The sequence below is a fragment of the Zosterops lateralis genome (genome assembly GCF_965231275.1).
Source record: "Zosterops lateralis genome assembly, chromosome: 1".
NCBI lineage: Eukaryota > Metazoa > Chordata > Aves > Passeriformes > Zosteropidae > Zosterops > Zosterops lateralis.
The window spans coordinates 118922438-118944048 of record NC_139762.1 but is presented as its reverse complement, the minus strand read 5'-3'; the positions used below and the strand labels follow the sequence as shown (position 1 = coordinate 118944048).

The 21611-nt window shown below is 37.2% G+C and overlaps 1 protein-coding gene across 1 annotated transcript in view; it reads right to left on the bottom strand.

Moving 5' to 3' along the window:
- Nucleotides 1–14976: 14976 nt before the first annotated feature.
- Nucleotides 14977–21611, bottom strand: part of LOC310907274 (uncharacterized protein C8orf34 homolog) — a 246560-nt gene continuing 239925 nt past the window's right edge. The window contains exon 20 of the transcript XR_014589577.1: nt 14977–15046. The gene's annotated coding sequence lies outside the window, so the exon portion shown is untranslated. The remainder of the gene's footprint in view (nt 15047–21611) is intronic.

Sequence of the window (21611 nt, the reverse complement as noted above, 5' to 3'; positions counted from 1 at the left end):
CTGAAAAAATTCTATCTTTTCATTAAAAAATGCATTAAAAGTCCAAATCCAGGTTGCATTCTTTTTCTCTCTTTGACTATCATCATTCACACAAATGTGCCTGTCTGGCAAGGACTTTGAAATATAGTTATGCTCTTGTGAGAAACACTGGCTTTCCTGGAAAGTAAAGTGTTTTGTTTCTCCATTAAACAGTTACAAGTGTTGGACACACCAGCAGCCAGTGTGCTTCTACCCTCATGATCACAAGGAACAGGAAAGAATTAAAAGGCGTTTTCTGAAGCTGTTACCCAATTATTAAGCTATTATAGGACTGATCTTTCTGACTCTTTTCAAAGTGGATGGCCTGCACTAAGGATTTCTTTGGTTAAAATCACTGACATAGTATTAAAATGCTGCTGCATTAGAGTCCTTTCTGTTGATCACAACTTCAGTGCTTTTTGTCAGAAGTTAGACACACACTCTCCAGAAGTGTTTCTTCAGGATCCTCCCCTTAGTAGCACTTGTCCTCCAAAGAAGAGAGAAAGGAATAGTTATTTTTGTATCCGCCCTGAAAAAAGGATCCCTGAATGAACTCTATATCTTTCCCCTTTTTTATTTTTGAATAAAGTAAATGTATTAGATATGTTATCCCTTGGTCCTTCATCTCTCTAGAAGCCAAGTCACAGACAGACTTACAATTGTAATGTCAATTAAATTGTCTTCCTCCTCACAGTAAAAACAGCCCATGATTCAGTACCAACATCCTCAAGTTCTGTTTGCAAGATCTTACATTGAAGGGATCCTGAAGAAATTTTGCATCTTTACATGCCCATGGCTTTTCGTGGGTGAGACAGATTCTGCCTGGCAGTAACTCCCTACCAAGGGGAGGGGAGATGATGAAGTCTCCTTTAGGTCCTTTAGGTTCATGTGGCTGGGGATGCTGGGTATTATATCTGGTGGTAAAAACATGCAATGTTCTTGGGCTTTCCTTGCTCTGCTCCATTTCCAAAAGCTCTTGTCCATACCCACTCTGCAGTGTACCCTCTCCACACCCCGGTTAGGTTATTTAACAATAACACAACAGGTATCTTTGGATTTTTCTGCTTGTAAACTTTAAAATGTTTAACATGTTTAACAAAGCTTATAATGAACTCAATGTGTTTTTCAAATATTCATAAGAAAAAAAGTTCAAAACAAAAAAAAGCCCACCATCAAAATCATGCCTCTGTGGATTTCCTTGTGGTTACATTACATCCCAGTAGAATTGTGTGCACTGATAAAATGGAAATTTACTGAAAATGAGAACTAAATGTTGAGTACATCCTACCCTCTTGGCAATTTCTGTAATTTGATTTCCAAATATTTCATAAACCAGAATCATTTACAGAGATTTCTATGGGATCTAGTAAGGCTCAGAGAAGAAGAGTTTGTAAAGCAGTATTAATACTGACCATCTAGGTTTTTTTCACTGTGTGCTCTTAGCATATGTGTCAATTAGATTAAGTCTCTTCTGTTTGGGCTTGACTAGAACAAGTGACACGAAAAAGTGAAGTTGCAGAGGTTTAATTTGAAGAGACAGTAAAATAAAAGGAAAATAGAGCTAATCCCAGGCATAACAATATATCATATTACATGTTGCCTTGACTGTCCAATCAAGCCATCAAGCATGAATAACATTCCTTTGACTTCCATTGCCCAGACTAATTTTATACTCAGCTGTGTTCAGAGGTTATTTGATTTTTTTGATACAACATGTCCCTGCTTGCAGGGCTTTTACTACCAGCCTTGAAGCTGGTTTTATCATACTTTTAAAAGTGGAATGTATATATGGAAAACAATGTCTCTCACAAATGATACTGGAGGCTTTAAGATTTTATGGAAACTTTCATTGTTTCACTATTTACCTGAAGTCCTGATTCTAGAAGAATCTTGTCCTTTTTAATGAAGTTTTAAGGTTGTGCAGAAAAAAAGTTAAGTATGTCCTGTTGTTACTAATCTAAAAATCTAAAAAACCCCAAACCACTGACTCATAGAAGTAAAAGTATACTTAGAGATACAGTGTGCATTTCAGGTCAAATTCAAAACAGTCATTCTGAGTATTTGAGTTTGGCAATGTTGCAAATATCTCTTTAGTAAAGTCAGTATTTTTATCTAAACTTGATCCCTTATTACATCTTTCCATTGGCTTCATGCTATATAATATGCTGGTCTCTTGCACTGTCAGTTTAGATGAGCTAACTAGGTGTTTATGATATACTCACTGCCATGATATCGTTCTGGATACCACTGCACCCAGTGGAGATTGCTGTACTTCTGGCATCCTTGCTTAGTACTTCTGGTTCTTGTGCATTTCACTTCATAAAAACATTTATATCAATAGACCAAAATAAGATCTGGTCTAAGCAAATCTAACCTCATTTTAGGATCAACACAACAGTGGATGAGGATCTGTCTGCACCAAGCCTAATAATTTTCTAAAGTATTTATTTTACAGTGAAATCAATATTATGATACAAACTAGGAGTACCACAACCTTTGTCTTTTAAACCTCTTTAGGAGCATTAATCACAGGAATTAAAAATTATGTTAATGTAATTTGGAATATATAATTTACAACTGAAAATAGCATCTCAATACTTAAAAATACATCCCACCATGTAATATTTCTTAGAATGGAAAATTTAAAAATTTAACCCTCTTTTTTTCTCTGCAGTAAAGGTAATTATAGTGTAAATATGGTTTTCATTGCAATCACTGCTGTAGGGAGTCATGAAACAACTCATAAAGGATTCATACACAAAATCAGTAAAACCCAGGAATTTTATGATAAATGTTATACTTACCTCAGTCTGAGAGAGTTCAAGTCACCTAAAGACAAAGCCAGAATATGCCATGATTTAAAGTAGTAATTTAAATAGTGGTAATTTTAAAATAAACTTTTAAACTTGTCAACAAGCCACAAGACACAGGAGAATAGTATTACTGCTTAGCGTAGGCAATGCATTCACTGCATTAAAAAACCCTCTCCATTTTACGAGTAAAGAATGCAAATGGTCTATAATCTACTTGGTTTTATTTCCTACTCTCTGTGGGTGCTGATTTTTAGCCTATCTCACTTCATGACCCTTGAGACTTTTTATTTTCCCTACTGCAATAGAATCCTCCAAGATGAGAATCAAAAATTATTCCTTTTTCTCTTGTTAGCTCCTCATCAATACTATTTTGTTACTTTATCAGAGTTTCAGCTGCCACGTTTGCACTTTACAAGTCACTCTCTTCACTATGCTTGATCCGTGTTTTCAGTTGCCTTGCAAATGTGCCACTGTCACCTCAGAAAGCTGTTTGTTTTCCTCCTGTTTTCTGTCTAATGCTTCCCATTTCTGCACCAAATTCCAAAGTCATTATCCATCTTGTTTTCAAAACTCATTCCCTCATTATCAGTTTAATGCTTTCTCACTTTTCTCCCTCATGCTTTCAAAACTTTGCAGGTCTTCCTGCTCCAAATGCTTACCACTGTGCACTTATCTATTCCCTAATGCATCTTTTTAAAATGGCTGTCAAACCTTATTTATCTGCTTTCCTTCTTCTTCTCCTTGTCTATCTCCCTCGATCTTTGTAGCTTTTGAGAAATGTCTCTTGGTCTGTCTTCTTCCTCTTTCTCCTTCCTCATTAGGCACTCCTATATGGAAAGGGATCTTTACAAATTTTATCTTCCAGAGTCCACCCTTCCTTTACTACTGGGCCATATAACTCACAGCCCCCACAGTAGTACCTAATCTTCTCCCAACTTTTCTCGGGATTTTTTCTTCCTCTCTTACAATTACTTTAGCACTGTCTATTTCAGTTATTCAGTTAGTATATTTTAATACTTTGCTCATAGAATCATAGAATGGCAGGGTTGGAAGGGACCATAAAGGCCATCTAGTTCCAGCCCCTATGCCATGGGCAGGGACACCTTCCACAAGACCAGGTTGTTTAGAGCTCCATCCAACCTGGCCTTGAACTTCCAGGGATGGGGCATTCAAAACTTCTGTGGGCAACCTGTTCCAGTGCCTCACCACTTGCACAGCAAAGAATTTCCTCCTAATGTCCAATCTAAACCTGCTCTCTTTCAGTTTGAATCCATGCCTGCTCCTGTCACTACAGGCTCTTGCAAAAAATCCCTCTCCATTTTTTCTTGTAGGCCCCTTCAGGTACTGAAAGGTGGCAATTAGGCAACCCCAAATCCCTCTTTTCTCCAGGCTGAACAATCCAAATTCCCTCAGTTTTTCCTCACATGAGAGGTGCTTCACCTCTCTAAGCATCTTGGTGTCCCTCCTGCAGATTTGCTACAAGAGGTCCATATCCTTCTTGTGCTGGGAACCCCAGAGCTGGGCACAGAACTGCAGGTGGGTCTCATGAGGCCAGAGCAGAGGGACAGAATCAGAATCCCCCCCCTTGCCCTGCTGGCCACACTACTTCTGATCTGCTAATTCCTTGGCCATTAAATTATGTCATTAGCAGTTTAAAAAAAGTGCTTGTAAGATTGTTTAAAGTGAATGACAGATTTTAAATTTGGTTTTAATTGTTTATATCTAACAACACAGATGACAACACAGTTCATGTTGAAATACACAGGTCATATGTTGAAAAATTAGCTGAACTTTTAAGTGAAAATTCTGCCATACTATATTTAAAGAAAAAAAATCCGTATTAATATAGAGAATATTGTACAGATGCAAACAATTTCTCAGTGTAACTTTTAATTCCTCACATAGGAATTGACTGTTGCTAATGCTTGGAAATATTATCCTGCCTCATAGGGTTCTGTCAGAATGTAACATAAACCACAATTTGGCACTATATTCTCATGGTTTGCAGTTCTACATTTATCGTGAAAGTTGTGTTTTGCTGTTGCTTCAGGTTTGTCTGTCACATTCCATGCTCCTCCATGTCCATGAGGAGTATTCTGAAGTGAATAGGTTTGCCACAGCAGTGAAATGGAAACTCACTTTTTAATGACATTCCATCATGCTCCATCATGGCCTTGTTTGAGAATATTTGAGACAGATGCATGTTAAAATGGCACATGGGATATCACTTTAGCTGCAAACAAACAGTAAGTACAAGAGAGATTATCTGTTTAGAATAATAACTTGTTAATGGGGAATATCAATCACAGACCTAGTTTAACTTAAGAAACAAGATCATACTTTGTAGAGATGCAGAAACTATAGGTGTCCACCAACTCTCCAGGTCTGTGAAATCAGCACCAGTCTTTATAAAAGTATTTTGAGAGCATAGTAAAGCAAAGTATAGAAAAGAATCAGCCATGACAGATATTTTGTTGCAGGGTCTTTCTGTCTTCAGTCAAGAAAAATAGCAATGCAAAACAGACTCAAAGAACCACAGTGCTGAAGCTACAAGAAAATGCACGAGTGCATAACTCATTGTCACACTACAGAATTCAAGTATATTGTTAAAACTCCTTCAATTTGGATACATCTGCATAACCATGTCAGTTAATTCATTGGATCCATTTCTCACTGAAGTACCAGCCAGACCAAACAGCTCTCTTCTTTGTAAAATAAATACAAACGGTAAATCTTTGAGATGCTTATCAGCTAGAGGACTAAGAAAACCAATTACTTTATCTGAGCTAGGGAAAAACTAAACAAAACAGACCAGAATCTAATAAAAAATACCTGGACCATAGCTTTTGAGAGCTACCCCTGCTTCTCAGAAATAATGGGGTAGAAAAAGGAACTTCTAAATTATAGTTGACACTTAGCAAGGCTTCCTTCAAAACCCACCCTTCAAAACCCACCCCCCTATCCACCTGGCAGAGAAGTATCCACCTACACAGCCTTCAAACAGATTTCAGCCTTCCTTTACTATTGAAGAAGAAATACTAAAAGATACTTTTACAACTTCATTAGCTTGGATTTCTTACATTCAAGCCCCCAGAAAGATACAGTAATTTTGGAATATACAGGCCAATTTTTTTCTTGGCTTTGAACAAAAGAGTTTTTAGGATGATACTATAAGCTATCCTTTCAGGCTTCATTTTGTTTTGTTTTGTTTTATTTTTTCCCCAGAGAGTTTGCCATACTGTTGCCACACATGCTAAATCCTATCAGCAAAGTATTTTCACTCATCTGGATCAACTCACTCAGTAGCAGTCAAAGCCTGTCTCCCATCAACTTAACCAGAATTTCTTTCTTCCCAAACTGTCTAGCAGCTGAGCAGACTCCCTAGGATCACATGTTCAAATATACCTACTTTCCATAGCACATTTGGACTTTTGGAGTGCACTTCCAGAGCCTGCTCTGCTCACTGTTTTCTCTGTACAATCAAATACTGGGTTCTGCTGACGTGTTTTTAATAACAGCACAGTATCCCATGCTCTGGGACAGAAATACCACAACAATAAGATACAACTCAAAATCAAATGGTTCATCAAGAGGCAAGTTTGAGTTAAGAGGAGAGGCTTACTGGCCCTTTCCTCACAGCCTACTTGGGTGGCATCTTCCACCAAGGAGGCAGCCTTCTTTTCATTCAGGTAAAGAAATTCTCCTGCCTACTTGAAAATGAAGAGATTCTTTGCAGCCTGAGCACCCAAGTGCATGACAGGATTATGACATACCGAGCCACCCACATTGTCACAGAGAAGTTTCGTTTTTTAAGAAAAACCACAAACACTAGGATGAATTTTAAGATGGAAAATGCTCTTGAAGGACTGTGCTTAAGTGAAAATGCACATGAGGAACTTCACACACAGAGACATATCCCAAAAACAACAACAACAACAACAACAACAACAACAACAAAAAAAAAAAAAAAAAAAAAAAAAAAAAAAAAAAAAAAAAAAACCAACCCCACACCACCATCACCACAAAAATAAATAAATAAAAAACAACAACAAAAATCCACCAAAAAAACCCAAAAAACAGCAGATGTATTTTTTTTCTGTATAACGCAAATATTTCTAAACCAAATAACCAATAATAAGTCCTCTCAACATTCTCTCCAGCAGGGTTAAGTACATATAGTTATGATGTCATAGTCTGGAAGAATTCCCTTGGGAGGGGGAGGAGATTAGGCCAGCAAGGTTGCCCATTTTCTTCTCACGGTCTTTCAGCAAACTGACCTCTCAGAGCTCTCCATTCCCTTAAGCATTGATGACAAATTGGAATGAAGTCACATTCACATTTAAATCTACAGATTTCTCTCTATTGCTTAAAAAGTTTGTAGGTTTATTCTTGTCAAGACCTGGGCCAGGAAAGCCAAAACTCACATAGAAAACTAGCTAATCTTGCTCCAAGATATAAACTTCTTGCTGCTCTCAGCGCCTGATGTTGTCCCCTGGGTTTGATGAGGCAATTTCCCATCTGCATTTTTAAATGAAAAGACAGTTGAGTCATACTCTGGGAAAGGGCTGCTGCACGTGCCAAGGCATGGTACAGTCAGGGCAGAAGGGAGTGTGTGAAAGCAGGACTGCCTACCTCTTTCCTCTCCATTCCCACTTTGCACAGCCTCTTTGCAGAGAACAGTGTAGGCTGCTGAAGGCAGGGAAGCAGAAAAACCACCTTCATCCTGGTAAAGAAGCACCTGCTGAGTTCCTGTCTTTCAAAACCAACTTCAGGGGCAGGTACTGTGCAGGCAGCATTATAAGCTGCCTTCAAAGTCAGCAGAACAAATGTCTTATTGAAATGATTAAATGGTAACCAACTATGTCAGCTTTCTGTAAAGTTCTGTAAAGCTGGCTATTCCTTTGCACGAGTTATATAGTTTGACAACATTGAAATCAAGTTAAAAATAAAGATATCAGAAACCTTTGAATCATGATTCCACATAATTGTTTTATTGTTTTATGTTAATCCAAAGCATGAATATAGTTTCTTGGAAAATCAGAGACAGATTTTAAGGAGCTATTAATGTCAAAGCTCATTACTTAAAGAACAATTAATAATTTCCTTGCATCAAATGAAATATTTAAATAAATGGTTATGGGAAATTTTCTCTTGACTAAATTGAAAAGTTGCCATCTGTCTTTCATTCTCCCTTTGTTATCTGTCAGTAAAATAAAATAAAATAGAAAAAATAATTCTTATACATTAGAATAATGCTGTGATAAGGTGCTGATGTTTACATTAGTTTGTTCTCACTCAGAAATGCACATGTTTATAATGCAGCATTTTCTAATAAACATTCAGGCATATATTGTGAATTTTTTGGCATCTAAGGAACAATTTACCATAAAGATCTGAAAGAAAGTTAGAGTTTTTTTGTCATTTCAAAAGTAAAAAAAAAATAGATATTGTGCTGTCACAGGCTCTAGAACAAAGAGAAGTGTTTATGTCATTGAACAGCTCCAGCATCTTGAAAGATGTATGCACAAAGAGGTTTTAGGCAGGAGGATGTCTCTGATATTTTTCAGGGATCCCATGATTTTAATAGAGGATACAACTTTTCCATTCTGAGGATCACATGCACACAGTATAAACATGGACTCCCTCTTAATAAAGCAAATTGGTAAATATATCCAGAATTACCACATCATCTGTTTTTAAACCATCTGTTTATTTAATGTCTTAAATGCAGAGAGCAAGGCACATAGCTATATTTTACATCAACCATTCTCTTATTTCATATGATTCCATTTAAAGCTAAGAAAGCCTAGCTTGGGCAGCTGTCCTGCTATATGAGCTGTGGTCACCAAGTGAGATCACCAGCCTGTTTCAGTGGGAGATCACCATGACTGAATGTTCCCAGAGGATGGTAGCCATGTCTTGAAACATTGACTAAAACATACTGAGAAAGAAGAATCACCCAGAAAATTAGTGCTGGTAAGTGCATCGGTTTGTTAGGTAAGACCTTGCAGGGTGCAGCTGGGTCTCTAGCTTTGCTGAGGAAACTGTCTGCCCATGTTTTCTGAATTGTAACTTCCTGTAAGCTTTACTTGGAGAGCAAGCTTTTCTCCAGGGAAGCAGATTTTTTGTTTTATACAGTACTTCCAGACCTCTTTCTCAGCTGTGAACAACACCCACTTGCCTCCTGGGATAGGTTTCAGCCTCTTCTCATCTCCCAGGCACAGACCTTCTGAGTTTGCACACCCAACATGGTCAGGTCCCAGAGCAGAATGGGGAGTACAGCACTCCTCAGCATCCTCAAGGCACAGAGGATGCCTAACAGCTCTTGTGCCCTGACTGCTCCTCAACAAGTGGGTCTATCCTTTCAGAAACCTCAGCTGGCATACAGGAGCATTTCAGTCATCAGTATCACCTTTATCTCATAAACCAATTCAGGGAGCTTCATATATTCAATGAAAAGAATTGAATATATGCCTTATAAGCTGACAAGTAAGCCTCTGACTGAACCCAAGTGAAAAGTGTAATATGGCCCTTTTTCCTGCCCGCAGATCCAGGGAGATGCTAAATTCTTTGGGAAGAGAAAATCTTGTCTTTTGGAAGTGGTGTCAAACCTGCTGTCAAAGGTGTAGATATTTCTGGGCACCACAAGGCAGAAAACTTCTAGAGAAAAATAATATTAGCTGGCACAGGTTGAGGTAAAGGGTGAAGAATCTGCAAATAGGATCTGCAATACCTAAAATCCTCTGAAGGCCAAAAAAATTTTAAACTTTACCATACACACACACATGCATACACCTTCAGGAATGAAATCTGGTATCTAACTGGTAAGCTTCAGAAAGAAAGAATCATTGAATCATTTAGGTTAGAAAAGAACTTAAAGGACAAATGAGCTTCTGAGTGTTAGTTAGTGTTAGCTCCAGGCTCAGGTGACAATGTGTTTTATCTGTGAGTTAGGCACAAAGGAGATCTGTAATAAACTCTCTCAGACTTCAGCTTTGGATTCACTCTTCCGTCTCGTGTCTTCTGTTTTTCTCGTTTTACTATACATGAAATGGCCATTTACATTTGTGGTGTGTGTTTGTAGACTAAATGTGCTTCATTAAATTTATAGGTATAGTGTGCTTTACAGGTTTTTTTTCTTTATACAGAGTCTGGTCATTAGACGTAATAATAGTAAACCATTGCCTCTCAAATTATGTTACAGGACATTATTACAAAGCCTGTAACTGTTCTGTTATTTATAGTCTCTAATTTACTGCTCTTTGTCTAAGCAACCATCAACTAACTGTACTCTTAAATCTTGCTCTTTTGCTGAGATGTTTAGACTACCATTTTTATTGTTACACGCTTTTATTCTTCCATTCATTCCACACAGACTGTTTAGGTGATTTGTTTCCTGCCTATGTGCACTGACAGCCCAGACACTGAGAACTGGATTAATAGGAAATAACTCATGAGTTGGTTTTATGACTGAGAGTCCTATAAATGAGATTTTGATAACACACATAATTAATGCTGTTACACAAAGTAGTAGTTTTACCTGTGATCCGAGACCCAGGACTAATTGTTTCTACTTTCTGCCAAAATCGTCACAACAATTTTTACTTCCATTTTTTATTACATTGTCTTTGAACAAGTGCACCAATTCCAGGCATCCTCTAGAACAGATCATTTCCCAAAAGAAAATGAGCAAATGCAACTGCAAGGCACAAAACTGAGCCACAAATTCTCCTTTCATCTTCTCTACACATACAAACACCAAGAAATTCTTAGGCTATGAAAAAAGAGTAGATAAATGCTATGATATAATTTTCTGAATGCTTGTCTTAAAATGATAAATTATTATGGTTCTTTTTCAAAAGGAAGTTTCCACTTCCAGTCAAGTGGCACCTTTAGTAATTTTCCATGTCGATACCAGCTGATTAAAAACAGACACAAATTATTCCTCCCATAGTCTGCAATAAAAGAAAAACAAACTTAGTAATAAAATATGAGGAAATCCTCCTATTTCACCTTAAATGTCAGCCAATCCTTTGTTCCCCGTCATGATTTTAAAGGTCAATTATGGAAAAAATGTTCTGGAGAAATTGTAAGTACTGAGGTTTTTCTAGCAAGAATATGATACCGCAAACTTGTAACATTCATGTTTATGAATTTTTGCTGAATTGCTCATTCACTAGTTAAATTCCAGAGTCAGCAATGGAAGCCTCATTTAAGTGTAACCTGAAACGTATTTGTGGATTGAGAATGTCAATACAAAGGTTAATTCCTTACAGAAGCGTCTTTCAGAAGTGGAAATAAAAGTATTATAGCCTATAAGCTGAAATGAAGCCTTTCTCTCATTTATAATTTCTATGCACCATTTTCTCACTAATTAATCCTTCAGATCACTTAGGAATGCCAATAAATAGTTTTTTGTTCAAATCCAGTTCAACAAGATTCTCAATATTTCTTCCTTCTTGCGTAGACTGACTCAAACTGCAGCTTTGTTCTCACTTACGGGTGCAGGTTTGAGCTCAGCCAGCAGCTGTATCATAAAAGGCAAATTGGTGGAGTTAGTAAATGAGAGACTTCAGAGGCAGTTTTCAAAACCACTTCAGAATAATATAAACAGCCACAAGATGGATTTTCATGACTAGAACTGGTAGCCTGAGTGGAGTGATACCAAAAACTAAAAGAATAATGCTTGTAAGTAGAGCTTCCTTTTCCTTTTCTTACAGGTTCTAAGTATTTTATTACCTGTCTCTTTAGGAGTTTGAAAAAAATGCCCAATTTACAGGGGTTATTTTTGGTTAAGGTGGTCATCATCCAAGCATGCTCAACCAGAAGATAAGTTAGCTCAAATTGGTACTTATGCAAGTAAATTTTTCAGGATACTGTTAATTGAAAAAGAATGACAAATCATGACCATGGAGAACCACAGACAGGAGCCCAAGGAACAGAACAATCCAGATTATTGACAGTTGTACACATGAAATTACCCCAACTTTAGAAAGACTTTTCAGAAACAAGAGAGAAAGCAACAAGGAATGAGGTAGGGGAAAAATATATATGGCAGTTCCAGATTATTCTACAATACATCCTTGTATATCCTGTATATACTACTTATAGTTCCTATCTATTCTTCATATATCTGAAGTATAAATCAGAAGTGCAAAATATGTTTCTCAGGAAACATCCACATTCATGCCATTGAAGATAAAATCAACTGAAGACTGCTGTATGGGTATAAGTCTAAAACTTCTATAGCTTTTCACCAGCAGGAAGAATTATAAATATTCATTTTCCAATATGTAAGAAATATATTGAGATGATAATCCTCTCATATGAGCTCTTCTGGCAGAAAAAGTGAGGAAAGAACTTACCACACCACTGATGATGGCTAGATTGCATGAACAGGTCTGGGAAGGTAAGAGTACATCTACATGTGTATCTACTCAATTTCTACAAGTTATTAAGCAACTTGAAGGTAAGAATTTTTTTCTTAAAGCTTCTAACTGGTGGCTGAGTTATACCCTGATATATAAGATTTCAGGTCCCTTTCAAAAAACCTAGCATTAAAAAAAAACTTGTGTTGTTACTATTTAACTACATAAAAAGCAGTTGTCTATATTTCTTTTATCCTGCTATATTCGTAGTACTTTTTTTAATTTTCAGAATGCTCTTTTTAAGCTTTTATTATTTTATATTACTTTGTTGTGTATCCTCATTTTTAGCTAGATAACCTCAGCCATAGTTCAAAGTTAAGATGCACATTCAATTGTGTAGTCATTGTCTTAGAATATAAAAATCTTCCATCTTAATTTTAAAATGAATAAAAGGAAGATTCATTATACCAATGGAGAGGAGTGTTAAGCATACTCATTAGAATAAATAACAAGCATTAAAACTCCACCCCAAGGATGCTTTTATTTAAGAATAGACCAAAAATCTGAAGGCTGGGATATCATGGTCAAAGCTACTCAGCACCTAAATTAACTTACCACTGTTGTCCTGTTCATGTCTTTTAGACAGGAAGGTAGAATGACTTGAGTTTCTATGGCTACATAATTTAATACTACTTAGAACACATATATTCCACATATTTAGTGTCTTGTAATTCAAATATTCTCTTTTTCTACAAAAGGAGAAACAGTGAAACAAATGTTTTCCTCTGCTTATTCTCCTAGTTTTTTGTATATTTATGTCTCACATTCTGACATCTGTTCCAAAAATAAGAATTCTTTTCTTTCCTGTAGTAACAGTTCTTGGTCAACCATAGACCTATGGTGAGAACAGAGGGTCACCAAAGTTAAAATCAGAGACTTCTTTGCAAGAGCATGTTGGTTGTTTAACAGCATCATGCAAGGACCATGGACAGATCTTACTCATTTTGTAACACTAAGAACTTCACATAAGATGTGTGGTTCTTCTTTATTAAAAGTTCTTCTACATTAAAAGTTCTTCTATATTAAAACTGACATATCTGAGAAAAAGAATAAGAGAATGATGCAATCTACCAGGGCTCTGCATGCACAAGATTAAAAAAGAAAAACTTACCTGAATTCTTACTACTCTGTAGTTCCCTAGTCTCAGACAAAACAAAGGACATTAGTGGTACAACAAACACTGTAAAACAAATATTCTTTGAGTTACTACATTTGGTCAGATTTTATCTTCACAAGTGATAATTTGGTCATGATTAATTTTGCCAGTGATTTTTCTCACTCTACTTTCCCAAATCTTCAGCAGTGCTTTTCAGTGGTGCCAGTGAAGACCATGTAAAAGTGGCAGAAGTGAGAGTAGCACCTCCAAGCAAGCATTCACTTTGGACAACAAGAATATGATTTTTTTTTTCCAAGAAGGAAAATCGTACAAGTTCTTGATGACTTAAAACAAAATATATGCATACTAATATTTCCCATGACCTCAAAAAAATGTCTGAATTAAAGACAAAATCTCTCCAAGTCACTGCTGTAGGAGGCTGAAGTATGTACTGTGGAGAGATATCTAAAAGGCAGATGTCACAATATGGAAAAGTGCAAAGGAGATAAAACACCACCATAGCTACTCTGAACAAAGTGTGTTTGTTCCTGGTGCTTTTACTGAAGCAAATCTTGTGTCTTTATTGTAGGAGAGACATAACTATAATGTAAATAAATTACTTCAATCACCTATTCAGCTGCCCTCTTATGTCCTGAGATTTTTGGGTTTTCTTCTTTAAGCAGACTGAAATAGAGCTTTGGTGTGACTACATTCCTAATGAACCACATTCTCTTACAGTCCCAGTTATCCAGCCCATACTACTCTCTTAATTATGGAGCACTAATTTTACACACAAATTCTGCACTAGAATGGCTGAAAAGAGAACTAGCAGAGTTATCTTACTACTGTCTCCTCTACTACAGAATGACATCATGCAACATGACTGCTCTGGCTCCCACAGAATTACAATTTTCACAGCTCAAGCCAGGAGAGCAAGGTGATGGCATTTTTAATGCTCATAGTTTGAGGTTTATGAGTTAATGTTGGTGGCCCGTTACTATTTCGTGGGCTCATCTGTCAGTCTAGTGCTGCATTTGCAGTACCATGAGACTAAATGAAAATGTTGTGAAGAATTCTTGATGCTGGAAATATAAATGTGTGGGGTTTTGGGGGTGTTTTTCTTTCTGGAAAGCTGTTGCCTAGAGTAACAGGAAGTGATCTAATATTGCATGTAATAGACTTATTATTGTTAAAAGGCCTCAATTTAACTTAGGTAGTCAGCATCTCATGACATTCACTCCTTCATTGGTAATACTTGACAGTATGGCAGAAAAGAAAAGGAAGGGAATAATAACTCCCTTCAATCACATCTCATTATGTTAAAAGACAAGTTGGCAACAAAGCAGGAAAGCTCACTGAATGATGGAGTAAGAACTGAGGAGAGATTTGGCATGAAGGTCTTCTATTTTGATGATCTAGGATTAAATGTCATTTTATTGCCTCATAATCCCCGATTATATGATGACAGACGCCATGATGGAAAGATAAACCACAAATATCATGCAGTGGAGAAGTTAGATTCATATTCTTAATAGTTGAAGATATAAATAAAATATACAAAACAGTAAAGAAAATCAGTAATCTTTCTATTATATAAGTCATACCTTCCAGATGGACACAAGGGCAAAGTACTGGCCTCAGAATGGGTGGTCATTTAGGGAGGATGCAGGCTTGACTTTTACAAATCTAATCTGGAAAAAATAACCCCAATAAGAAAAAATGTCAGCAAACACAAAGCTTTTGTCCTCAAAGCTCTTGTGCTTAAAGTAGGTGCATTTAGGCTTCTGCAGAAGCAATGTTGGGGAATGTTGGCAGGGTTTTTTTCCATCTCAAACAAGACCCTGCCTCTTTCCCAGAAGAGAGTCATGCAACCCAATAGCATCACAATGAGGAATCAAATCCTTTTCAGTACTGTGGGTTGCTTTTGAAGGTAAATCATTTTGCCTTGAGAGGATGCTGGTTAGGCACCTTAACACAAGCTCTTCAAACCACCTCACTGGGACCTGTTGCTCTTCTTTTGGGGTTGCTATTCGTATGTTTAAGACATCAGCACAAATTGTACAGAATTTGCCTTAAAAAATGCCAAGCCACATCCAACAGAGGTCAATGAATTGTGCACAGATGAACCAGCAAGTGAGACATTTGTCACTGATCATCCTAAGTGTGCCCATGTCTGTTTAGTCATGATTCCCTAGGCCAACCCCAAGGAAAATATGAAACATAGGTCTATCAGGAAATCAGAAAATATACCTGTCCACAATAGAAATTCTTGTGCACTATTTTGCTGGCTGTGGTACAGAGGAGATCATGGGAACTTAGTAGAATTATGGGATAAGTAACCAGGTTTTGGACAAATATCTTTGTGTAGGGAGGAACAATAAGTATAGTATGTACATGCCTAAAGATAGAAGAGCTTCTCTTTAAAACACTTAAACCACAGACATTTCAAATCAGATGCATGCAATTAACCAATATATATATGGACATCTCATCAACATTCATAACCTAGATCCTATTGAAAATAGCAATGATGATACTTACGCACAAAAATGTCTTTAGAGCCTGGTTTACACAAGTGAAAAGCTTTTAAGAACATCAATATGAGACAAATGGGACTTAACAGTCTGGACAGTGAGGAAATACTGAAATGTTTCCTCACTGCAGAAACCTCATAAATTGTGACAGTGGCATTCCACAGAAAAGAACACAAAATTAGCATCCAGCACATGACTTTAAAAGCAAAATATTTTTACATTCAAAGCAAACAAGAAAGACATCTACCTCCCAAAATGACATTGTTTAATCTTCACTGGTTTTGAACGAAAAAGGCACTAGATTTTTAAAAAAGCCAGTAGTCAAAAAATAAGTAGAAAGCAAGTTGAGACAGTAGTTAGAAATATATAAAGTGTCATTCTCTGTGAATCATAGCCCCTAGTTTTTCAGTTTTCATAAGTGTAAGCAAAATAAACAACAGTCATCCCTAGATAACAGCTATAACTACCTAAAGCAAGCATTTCTATTTTATTTTAAATGGTTCTGAAGTAAACAATAGTCATGTGAACATGAACACAGATTTTTCACCTCAAGAATACCCCAAATTACACTTTTCTGCACAAGAGAACCTCCACCATCTTATTTTCTATATAATATAGGCATTAGACAAAAGTCTAAGTTCATAGGAGGCTGAAACCTTTCAAAACACAGCACTTTGAATATTATGGAGAAATAGTCAGCTCAGAAGAAAATGTTACCTTTTGGTTTCATTATCAAAAAATTTCACTTTCAGCTTTGACTGACAAAGCTTTGTGTCATAACCAGTTCATGGAATGTCTTGGCTATTTAAAGAATTTCATGAGGTTTTTTTCTAATTCAGCAAATATGGCAAAAGTAATAACCTAAAATTCAGTCAGCTTCCATAATTAGCCTGAAGTAAAGGTGTGGCCATCACATCTGCACATCTGATGATTTTTCCAAAATCCTTAATGAATCTCTCCACCTCCACCCAGCTCCTTGTTTAAGGGAACCTTCTGAATTTATTGTTTTACTCAATATATACATTCCTCTCTCTCCTAGAAAGAGATCAACCCAGGAAACCGTATTAAAGGGGGAAGGCAGTGCAGGGTTCTGTCTTCTCAGGGTTTATTGCAGTTACTACATATAAGAAAGCTGAAATTGTAGTATTTCTTGCACACATATATGAACAAAGTTGATAAGTTCTACTTTCTATAATGACTGGGGCTTGGCAAACCAAGCTAGATAATCTTTAAATGGGAAATGCACAAAAAATACCTAACAGGCCAGACTCAGTCAAAGGTTTCTGAGCTGCTCTTCAAGGTAACAAGCAAGTTATTTGGAGATATAATTACTCTTGGCACATTGTATCAGTAGAGACATCAGGACCTGCTAAGCTGCTTTAGACATTACAGGACTTCATTGCCATATCATTGCCTAATTTTTACTGGTAAAGACCTGGTGACTTGGCAATCAACAACAGAAAGCTAGACAGAAAGCAGGTATCATTTTCTGGCAGAGTCTAATCATGTAACCAGCAATAAATGGATCCCATATGGTTTTAATCAGCAGAAAATATACCATTTGCTTTACTTGGCTGCATTTTGGTACCTTATTTTAGGTGGAGAGATATGAGGGATCTTGACAGCCTGACAGGAACCTCATGAGTTTCAAGAACAGCGTAAGCACTGCCAACAGATTATTTTTCTCTGTTCAGCACTTGAGAGACTGCTTTTGGAATATAGCATCTAATTACAAGCTCCTGATACAGTGGAAAGCCATCAGATAGTTAGGCACCTGCAGAATGCAACATAGAGGAACCGTCTTAAAGAGAGAAGTCTGAGGTCTTGCAGATCTTCAGTGACATAAGGGGAAGGTGCAGGAAAAAACCCAGAGCCAGACTCTTCTTCTACATACAGAGTGATAGGACAAAAGGCTTGGGTGGAAGATGCTGTAATGAAAATCTTGATTCAGTATCAGAGAAAGGAAATTTAAACAGTGAGAAACTCCATGATGAGAACAGGGTTCCCAAGAAGCCGAGGGAGATTGTGAAATCTCCAGCTTTGGAGATATTCAGGTCTAAGACAATACTATCAACAAACTGGAATAAGCTGGCCCTGTTTTGAGCTGAGGGTTTGGTGAGAAGACCAAAGGGGTTTCTTCCAGCTTTATATATGCTAGGACTCTATGACACTCAACTAGCTTCAAACTGGCTGCTGGAATTTTATAATGACTAAACTACATGCTTACAAGATCAAGCAGAATGGGAATGGTTTAACTGGACAGAAGCACAACAAAGATGCAGAAGACCAGACATATTTCAATGAGCTCTGCGGGTGCTGCTGGTGCTAGGAAAGACTAACACTAGATAGTTGCCAGTTGCAGGAGACACCAATTATTTTTCAAGATTGTTCTGAAGCATAATTTGAAATATATATAGAAATATATATAAGGTAGTGCTGAATAACAAGTAAACCCAAACCTGAAACTCGGAGTTTCCTGTCACTTGACAGATGCTTACAGAATTTAGACATCAACCACCAGGCAGTTCTCTGCTGTACTTTTGTTGTGTCAAAGTAAGCTTACTAATACACAGCAACTGTTTTCAGAGTGTACAAATTGCCCATGAGCTGCTTACAATTTTGAGGACTTTTTCTTCATTATTCAAAATTATTCATTCCAAAATTTCAGCAAACAAGCAGTGGTCTGTAGTTTGTGAATGAGCTGTTTGTTGCCAGTATACAGCATGGACTTCATCCAAATCCTATTGAAGTTGATGGAAAATCTCCCACTGACTTAAAATAGGCTTTGGATTGGTCCTGTTGAGTGGCAGTACTCATTTTGATTGGAATTATAGGTCACATGGAATTTTTTCTCCAATATTCAGTGTTTCTGCCAACTTTCTGGACAATAAGAGCATTTGTCTGAGTTTTGACACAAAGAAAATACAGAACAGCCATTAATACAGCCAGAATGAATTTGTTGAAAAAACTCAACTATTCATGGAAAAGAAAATGGTAGTATCTGCCCAGACATAGTTCTTTTGGATTCACATGAAGGAGAATTTCATGATTAGGGGATTAATGTTTACAAAAAAGTGTACCCACAGTATTTTTGTGCTGAATACTTGTGTGTGTGTGTTCCCTTCCTTACTGCTTCAAAAAAATGTTTATGGAATAACATTGTGAATTAACATGGATACAGCTTATTTTGATAAGGATCAGAAAAAAGGGGTATTTTTCATTCCATTTTGATCAATAAACAGAAGTCTCTCAGACTCTGTAGGCAGAAAGATTTAGTACCTGTCTTCAGATTACTAGACCTGAACATGCTACAGAGATAAACAAGGAGGCCTAAGATATCCTAAATATAGGCTACAATTTCTTAAATTTGAAAATATTATATGCTTCATTTCTCTTGTAGCTTCTCACATTAAAAAAAATGCTGCTTACATACTCAGCTAAGTAAATCATGAAAAAAGACCATGTCTTCTTTTCCTAATGACTGAACACAGGGCTTAAATCCAACTGCACAACATAAGATACTTCTGAGGGGGGGAAAAAAAGAAAAGAAAAAGAAATTGGGACCTCATGTCAACTAAAATATTAAATGTTTTATCTATACTGAAAAGAAATTATTAAATAAATTTCTATAAAACACCCCACATGATTTGCAAGAGCTTATCTGGGAAGATGTTGCTTCTTGAAGGGAGCTGCAGAAAAATTCGGGGATTCAGAATTTTGGGAGTTGGGCTTTCTTTTTAAATTAGGCCCAAATTCACAAAAGGCAGACACCTGAAGTTGGAGGTAGGCAACAGTTATATGCCTGTTTCTTGAAGTATCATACTGAAATCCATTAATAACCTCTGGTATGTATAAAGGATGCAGACAGGAGAGGTTTTGATATAAAATCCTGAAGTGCTTCAGCTTTTGCTTCAGTGCTTGCCTCAGCAATCTTAGCCCTGGAGGACAGATACTGAGCTCCTTTCTCCCCCGAAGTCCTGCTTTGGTGTTATTCTTCCTGCCTACCTTTTGCAAAAGTTCCATTTGAGCTTATGTCTGTGCAGTGAAGAGCTGCCTGCAAGCATTTATTCCTACCTCTTCAGATCACATGAACATTACCAGCAAGCCAGTTCTGGGAAAATCTCTGACTGAAAACCTAAACCTTAAACCAAAACTTTAAGTTTTGTCTGAATCAATTGCCAAAATGAACTCACATAGTCACTCACATGGGGGCCAGATCAGGCCTGAAATAAAGGACAGCATGCATCTCCCAGTGGGACTCAGAGTGAGATGCAGAGGATAAAACCAGACTGGTCTGAGGAAGGGCAGGTAAGAATAGAGAAATGGGTTTTCACTGTATCATTATCAAGACAAGATTGATCTGTATTTAAAAAAAAAAAAAAAAAAAGAAAAAGAAAAAAAAAAGTAAAAGTAAAACCAGCCAAAAGAGGAGATGGTGGCTCTAGCAGAAGAGCAGTTTCCTCATCTCAGCAGGTTTCAAATCCACAAGGATCATTCAAGACAGCACATTTGGCTGGAGACTGTCATGGTGGGTGTGTGAAGGAGAAGTTATTTTCTCTTTGTGTAATGAAAAAAAAAGGAAAAAACCCAGATTATAGCATTGTCCCAGTGAAACCCACCTGAGAGGGAGAAGTATTCACTTCTGCCTGTGCCAGTAAACTAACCTGTACCACGAACAGGACCTGTTCCTGGGCACCAGGGCTGGAGAATCCACACTGTTGAACTGTCAGAGAACACTCTGGGCTGTTTTAAGCACTGGCCAATTCACCCTCCTCCAAACAGATCCTGAACATTGTCTTGGAATTAATGCATGCCAGGAACAACCCCCATAAGACAGTTTTGGAGAATAAAAATGTTTAGTAGCCTGAATATGGGTAATTTTTTTGCCATTTAGACTTTGTGCCAGCAAGCAGTTCCAGGCACATCTTCCTAGAATAGACACTGCCTGTGGCTTTTATTTCTGTTCCATAAAATGTTTGTACATTTTATTCAACATTTGTTTATCACAAAATAAATATTAAGAAATCCCTGAAAAGAGTATCAGAATTCAAGACCTTTTGCATCAATCAAGTGCCAAAATAATCTCTTTCTAGATCATGTGAATCTTTCTTTCTATGCAGTGACAGATACAGAAAATAAGATATTTTATAGGGAAATCTGCATTTGTTTTTGAGTTATCTGTTTGTAAGTGGTTTCCAGTGAACTGTCTTGCAAACAATCTGGTCAAAATCTGCTAGTTCAATAGCTGATATTTCTTTAAATAGACAGTCTTGAGAAGGGTCTTGGGAGTTGAGTGAATGCTCTCCTTCAGCACATGCTTCCACATCCCAGCTGGAAACTGCAGGTGGCAGAACAAAAGAATTGAGGCCAGAAACTCAGTGGAGTCAGGTGAGAAGGGAAGGTGTCTACCACATTTTCAGAAAGATTTCCACCATACTTTTGGGACGGCTTCAACTGCTTGCATGTCCATCCTAAAACTAAGAGCTGAGAGAAGATTCCCAGAGGGATCCAAGTTATCAGTGTGGCTGCCATGTGCCTAATGTTTTGATGGGTGCCATAAGCTGCTCTGCACCAGTATCCCTCCACAGGGATGACCTGGAGTTTCTGAACTAACTTCATCCCAGTCAGCTCTTGTGGCAACTCCATGAATCTCCCAGCATGATCAGACAAATACACAGTAAATTCTATCCTTCCTAAATGAAACTAATAGTATACATTCTCA